Genomic DNA, 7,756 nt, shown 5'->3' on the forward strand with positions numbered 1-7,756 from the left:
CTACATGCTTTTGCTAAGCAATGGTAGAACCACAATTGTTCAATAACAAAGTATGTAACAATCAAATGTCTTAATTCTTTATTTCCTGATTGATAGTAGAGTTTCAGGAAGTACTTTGACAAGTAACTTAATGATAAATACATCAAAATGAAACAACTAATGAAAGAAGGATAGGATACTGATCTGCAGAAAATGCTAACACTATTTTTTTTAAGTCAGGAAAAAAAATCACTAAGATATATTACTCATAAATGCCTTTTAAAAGCCTTTTTTTTAAAAAAAAAAACAAAAGTACCTACAATGGGTTAGGTGCTCAAATGAAAACTGAGGTAAAGACAGAATTCTCATTTTACAGAGAGGAAATGGAAGCACAGAGAGGCTAAGCAACATGCAGAAGGTCACAAAGCTACTAAATGGCCAGGGAAGAATTCCAAGCCAGGTTCATCTGTGTCCAGATTCTGACCTGGTGAGCACTATGCCACACTGGCTCTTTGCTCCCTACCACCTCATGTCCAGAGAAACCAAATAATCAACATTAGGAAAGAAAATTCAGTAGGACCCCAGGCTGAACATCTTTCTTCTGCTTGCTCTTCAGGATCCCGCAAAAGACAAATAAGTCTTATTAACATCATGCAAACAGTTAATAAGCATGTGTTAAAGTGCTAGGGTATGAGATGTTACAAAACAACACCAACGACCTACCCTCTCCCATTGGGTAAAAACCTGTCCGCTTAACTCTGAAGGACCTCTTTCCTGTAATTACAAAACGTTGACTTGCTTCATCTTACTTTTGAAGACCAACCGGCTTTACAAGGTTATTCCAAGTTGAAAAAGTGCCAAGAGGGCCTTGAGTAGTAAGATGGGGAAACATGTTGTAGTGCTAGGAAGATATTGACAGTATCTATATGCTTTGTCGATATCTTTATGACTAGTGAGAGTTTTAATAGCTTTATTGAAATATTTTTCATGTACCGTAAAATTCACCCATATAAAATGTAGAGTTGATTCATTGTTAATATATTCAGAATTGTGACATCATCACCACAATCTAATTTTACAACATTTTCAATGCCCTAAAAAGAAACCCTGTGCCCATTAGCAGTCACTCCCCATTTCTTCTTAGCCCACCCCAGACAACCGCTAATCACTTTCTGTCTCAGTCTGTTTGCTTAAACTGGATATTTCACGTAAAAGGAATCCCACAGTATGTAATTTTTTTTGTCACTAGCCTTTTGCACTTAGCATAATTTTTTTCAAGGTTCATCCATGCTATAGAACTTATGAGTATTTTTCATTCCTTTTTATGGCTAAATAACATTCCGTTGCATGAATATACAATTTGTTGGTACACCTGTCAGACGTTTTAGACATTTATCCGCTTTTTGGCTATGATGAAAAATGCTGCTCTGAACTTTCGTGTACAAGTTTTCATGTGGACGTATGTTTTCCGTGGATATATACATACACAATTGCTGGGTCATATGGTAGCTCTACGTTTAACCTTTTGAGGAACTGCTAGGCTGTTTTTCAAAGCGGTTGCACCATTTAACATTCCCAACAGCAGTGTATATGGGTTCCAATTTCTCCACTTCTTCACCATTGCTTGTTTTCTTGATTTTAGCCATCCTGAAGGGTGTAAGGTGGTAGTGTCTCATTGTGGTTTTGATGTGCATTGCCCTCACCTCTAATGATGATCTTCTTTGGACAAATGTCTATTCAGATCCTTTGCCCATTCTTAAGTTGGGCTATTTGTTTCTTTCTCATTTATTTGTAAGAGTTCCTTAAGTTTCGAGGTACAAGTCCCTTCTCAAATATATGATTTGCAAATATTTTCTCCCATTCTGTGAATTGTCTTTTCATTTTCTTGATAGTGTCTGTTGAAGCATAAAAGTTTTCAATTTTGATGAAGTCAAATTTATCTGTTTTTTCCTTTGGTTGCTTATGTTTTTTGTGTCGCACCTCAGAAACCATTGCCTAACCCAAGGTCATGAAGATTCACTCCTCTACTTTATCCTAGGAATTCTATAGTTTTAGCTCTTACATTTAGGTTTATTATCCATCTTGAATAAATTTTTGTGTATGGTATGAGGTAGGGGTCCAACTTCATTCTTTTTCATATAGATATCCAGTTGTCCCAGCCCATTTGTTGAAAATACTGTTCTTTCCTCCATTGAATTATCTTTGTGCCTCTTTCAAAAATCAATTGATCATGAATGTAAGAGTTTATTTTTCAGTCAGGTAATGGTCTGCACATATTTTAGATAAGTGGACCAAAAAGCTAATGGGAGCTTTGTGTATGCTGGTGGGCTTCTAGATTTTGCACTTTGTTATAGAATGATCTGAATCAGCCATTCTTAGGGTAATTGCTCATGTTGTATCTTGAGATGTTTCCTCTTGGACAAGTCTGATTCCTCAGAGAATGCTTTTTGAAACTCTGGGCTTGAAGGTAAAGACCAGAATATCAGGGTTCTGGGCACTGAACAAGGGCAGCAATCAGGAGGTACCCAGAAACCAGTAGGCATCCATCTACTAATTTTCCATTATTTTATTATAGCACTCCTGCCCTCAGCCATGTTTTACTCTCTCCAAGGATTATATCTCTAGTCTTCTGCCAGGGTGAGAGGGGGCAGTCACCAGTAATGTGGGGTGGGAGAAGGGAATCTAACTCTTTCTCAAACAGCTTTCAACCAGTCCTCCAGATTTTAGTCTCCCACCTTCACCTTCATTTGTAAAGGTACTTGGTGCCACCAACTCCTGAGTCTTTTTAATTTTCTCCATATTCCATTTTGTCATGTTAGCTCTCACATTCCCCATTTCCAATTTGGGACTTGGCCTCCTTGTGTCTGTTAAGTCAGTTAACAATCACCCATCTGCTTTCCAGATTTTTGATGCTGTATCCTAGCCAACTCTCCCTGTCCTTGTGGGTTTAGGTCTTACCAAAAAATTCCTTTAATATAGTTTTAAGTTAGGTTTTAAGAGGAGGAAAATCAGTTGCTTGGCTGAATCCACTAGCTTTACCTGGAAATCTGATAGGCATCCTTCAAAAAAAAAATGCCAAGTGAAAGGTGAATAATGTAGTAGAGAGGAGAAAGAAAGGCCTCAGACTCCATTTTTTCCCCTTAGATTCCATTACTCTGTCCTTTCTCTACATAGTCTTACATCTCTGATTAATTATTTTGGTTTCCTCTGCTGCCTCTTCTTCCTCTCTCTGTCTCCTAAATGATAGGGACCTCCACATGTGGGTCCTCAGTCTTCATTTCTGGCCTTTTCATCCTTCATCCTTCATTTGTTTAATAGCCATCATCTTAGAATGGCTTTCCCAGACCATGCTTTCTAAGCTGCTCCCCAAATCCATTAGTCTGTCTCATCCCTGATTACTTCCTTCATAGTACTCATCACTGTCTGAAATTATGTTTATTAACTTGTTTATTCTGTCTCTTCCCATCATAACATAAACTCCACAAGGGCATGAACTGCAGCTGTCTTGTTCACTGCTGTATTGACAGTACCTGACTGGTACATAACAGGTACTCTATAATGCTAAGAAGCAGTGAGTGAAAGGTCTGACCTCTCCCTATGTTTCTTCACCTTCATCTTACATGCCTTCCCTCTCTGTTCCAATATTCATCATACCTAACCCTTAGCAGCCCCCTGAATACTAAGACTTTACACCTCAGGGCCTTTGCACAAGCAGTTCTCTCATAATAGAGTGCCCTTGCCTTTTTGCCAGACTCCTCTGCTATGCTTGAAGAATCTCTATTTCCTGCCCAGGCATTCTGACACCCTTTCTTCCTCTGGATCTTGCTCTTCTCGGTCTATACTTCTGTCCTTGACTCTGTCACTCCACAGAGAACTTTAATTTGCTGACATGCCTGTCAGTCCAACTAGACTGTGCTTCTTGAAGGCAGGGACTACATTCTATCTGTCTTTATAACTCCAGGCCCAAGAATTCAAAGTGTGTTGAATGAATTATTTGGATATATTTGGTATATGTGAACTCCTGTGGGTAGACGAGACCCCTTGAATTGTACAACCAGTGACCCTAGAAGTCACATCTGTGGGCATACTTCTTATACAAACTGAAGAGGAGCTTTGACAATTACTGGATTCATTGACAAGTATTGGTTTACTAAGAGCCTTGTCAGGCTTTATACATACATATTTAAAAGAAATTCATTTGAGGACCTGAATGCATCGATCAAAGAAACAGATGGCTGTCAAAACTCCTGTTTTCCTGGATCTCTATAGAAATTGACCTAGATGCTCGTTCAACCCCAGGACACTGTTCTCATTTGTGCTAAAGCTACTTTCCTCAAACCATGCTTGGGCTCATTACATTCTCTGATACCTTTGGATCAATAGATGGAAGATGCTCATGGGTTTCAGATGTTTTTACCTACACTGTCTCAATTTCTGTCTCAGACCAGAATATCTTTGGACTGAAGACAACTCCAGAGCTGGCTAAAAACATCGATCCTGCCCAGTTTAGACCATGTGGCTTTTTAATGGTCATTCCTATTAGAATGAGAGTAATTAAAACTCTAGACTGATGCACGTAGGGTCTTTTCCATAAAATTGCTTAGCTGGGCAGATCTTTTTTCTTCCATGTTCTCTAGTTACCTCAAAGGTCTATGGGGTTGGGGGTGGGAGTAGGTCTCCATCTTAAGGAAGAGGAGCCAGATTGTCTTTGACCAAGGAGAATTTCCCATCACTACATTTCATACTCCATTCACGTTGTCTCATGAACAAAACTGACACATATTTCCAATGTAATATGAAGGTTAGACATCTTCTCCTTTAAAACTGTTCCACATGTCTCTACTCTGCAAAGGATCCTTCAAAGGACTTCATACTACTTTTAACCACAGAGCTGCTCCGAATGGCCTTGCACTATTCCCTTCCTCTTTGCATCAGAGTTCAGAGGTCACGTGTAAAACTTGAATGAACTACTTTTAAACTCGCGAAATCAAGAATGCCCTTTTGCTCTCCTTTAGTCACATGCTTTTTTAAAGCATTCTTAACTACTCATTCTACGATCAGAACAGCAAAATTAAAGAAGAGATTTTTAGAGTGGCAATCTGATAGAAGCAACAAAAACGAACAGCCAAGGTCCACTTAGGAAAGCCCTAGTTGAAGAGAGGGGGAGAAAGGGCATGAGCCATATTCCCTTCTCTCCACCTCCCCATTCTCCAATCAGTAGCTCACCTCTTCCTCCTCCCTTGGGGACAGAAAGAGGCCCATAGCCTCACTGTGATGGAGTTTCTTTCACGTGGATATATAAAGAAACTCACCGCTCTCAAAGGTTTTTTGATTTTTTTTTTTAAGTTAAATAATTTTGGGAAAAAGTGGGAAACTTAACCTCTGATAGGCAAAGTCAGTCTGATTTCCTGACTGCAGACCCGGGAGCCTCTAATATGCTCCTTGTGCTGTATTTCTTGTGAGGGACAACACGGTGGGCAGTTTTCTCTAAAGGCATTTGACCGCGGAACACTTTCTTCCCAGATCATCTCTTTCCAAAGTTAGTGTTCTACGGAACCCGCTTTGGGAAATACTGCTTAACAAGAGTCTAACCCTTGGTTTTGCACGGTAATTCAAACTTCTCTATCCATACCTGGGTACCTGCCTCTCAAAGAACAATCACTTCTCAAGAAAGAGGAATGTTCACACTGTTTAGGGCATCTGTAGTTTAATTCAGGGAAGAGTTGTTACGCTATTTGGTCAGAGCTAAGCCATGTCCTCTAACATAGCTTTCCCAATAAGAAAGGAGGTATTTTCATTCCCATCTATTGGAGTCCTGTGTCTCTTAATTTGTTCATAACTCAGGCCCATTTTACTGGCCCATTAAAACCCCAACAAGATGTGTTAAACTGGGGTTCCTCCAGACACATTTTGAAAACCACTGCTGTGGGTTGACGGGGGGCCAGCATAGAGTTGAAAGCAAAGGAACAACAAGATCATATCAAGAGCTATATAGGTAGGCACACCTGACTGAGTCCAGGAAAAAGATGCTGGGGACCTGCTCCAGGGCAATGATGGTTAAGGGAAAGAGGAAGCCATGGAGGTGGCAGATAAATGGGCAGAACTCGATGACTGATGATTCTGTGTGGGTTCCATCCAGCAGAAGTCCCACCAAGATGGAATCAATGACTTGAGACTCTGTGGAATGTCAAGAGAGCAAGAGGGAGTCCAACATCCTGAGCCTCTCAAACACTCCTGTATTTATTGTGCACAATCAAAGAAAAGATCACAAACAATTGTGTCATGGAATGCACGAGCTTAAGGAAAAACAGGAACGGGTAGAGATTGCAAATTCCACAATGAGTACAAAGGCTTAACTTATCTTCAGGGCAGTCATGGAGAGAGGGGAACAAGGTGCATTCTTCAGATATAAGAAGTTGATTATGAAACAGACCAACAGACTGCCAGTTTCTGGTCTTGGAGGTTACAGACTATCTAAACAGCAGAAAGCATGCCCAGCGTTTATGGCTGAGGGCATGGGTCATCGCTTTGCAATGAGCAGAGTAAACCCTGAACTATTGACCTATGCTTATGACAAACAAGCCATGTCCTGCGTTTATAGCAAGGGACACACAATGGCTTTGCCATTGCAGAAGCAGCCCTAAGCTGAAACCTCAACTATGCAAGCAAGGAATTGTCTCTGCTTTTTACAGCAAGGAGACAGGAATGCTGATGCACAGGAGCCTGCTAGCAAAGCGGTTAGGAGACTTATTAACTAAGCACATTTGTTCTTCACAAGCAGCTGGGGTCTGCTACAATTTATTAACCCAATCATGGGCTCCTACAGTTCTGGGGCAGAAGGGAGCTGAGGATGATGTCCTGGTGGCTGACCTGGGACACAGGGTGCATGGAGCTACATGAAGAGGAATAAAGAGGGGAGGTTAGATGTGATTTGATCTGCACTGTGGGTCCTCAACTCTTAAGGGCAGGAGATGGAAAGGATACCACTGGCAATAAGGAGGAAGAGGGAAACTATGAGATCAGGATGAGGCTCTTGAAAGGAAATCATTTCCTGGGGTTTGGGTAGAAAACTACTAAGACAAAATATGTGCCAAGAGAAGGCTTCTATTTGGACCTTGACCTTGGAGGCTGCTTCACTTCAGTTCCCTTCCAGGCCGACAGCTTAGGAGGTGACATTAGCAGCTTCTCAAGAAAGAGGAGTATTCTAATTCAGGAGGTGCTTTCTCACCTTAAGTTTACAATTGCATTCTGGTGCCTACCTGGGTCATGTGTCTACCTTCCGTACATTGTTATGAGTAGATCTGAAGGGGCTGAACAGTCCTGGGTATTGATAAGCAGGAACATCTGGCACTTTGTCCTACTGACTTCAGTAGATTATGTCCATGGGAAGCCCTGGCTAACGTGATCAGCTTTCCACAAATTTCTGCACCATCGCTCTCATGGAGGAACTATAAAGATCAGAGGAGATAACAATCGTGATGCACCACATGCAGTGCCTGGCATATAGTAGGTGTTGCCCACATTAGGTCCTTCTCTTCCTTCTGATATCGGCCTCCCTCAAAGGTGTCAGATCTCCAAAAAGGCCATCCTAGTGGTAAAAAGCATCAACTTGCTGCTACTTGAGTGTGACTCCTGGGGGTAATAATACCGCCCTCAGAAGATAACTGTGTTGCCCCATAAAGAGCCAAGTACAGTGACTAGTACCTAGCAAGTGTGCAGTACACCACAGGGTCCATTTAACTATAGTATTATTCATACAAATCCACAAGAGACTAGA

Source organism: Camelus dromedarius, chromosome 8, assembly GCF_036321535.1.
Source record: "Camelus dromedarius isolate mCamDro1 chromosome 8, mCamDro1.pat, whole genome shotgun sequence".
In the NCBI taxonomy this organism is placed as follows: Eukaryota; Metazoa; Chordata; class Mammalia; order Artiodactyla; family Camelidae; genus Camelus; species Camelus dromedarius.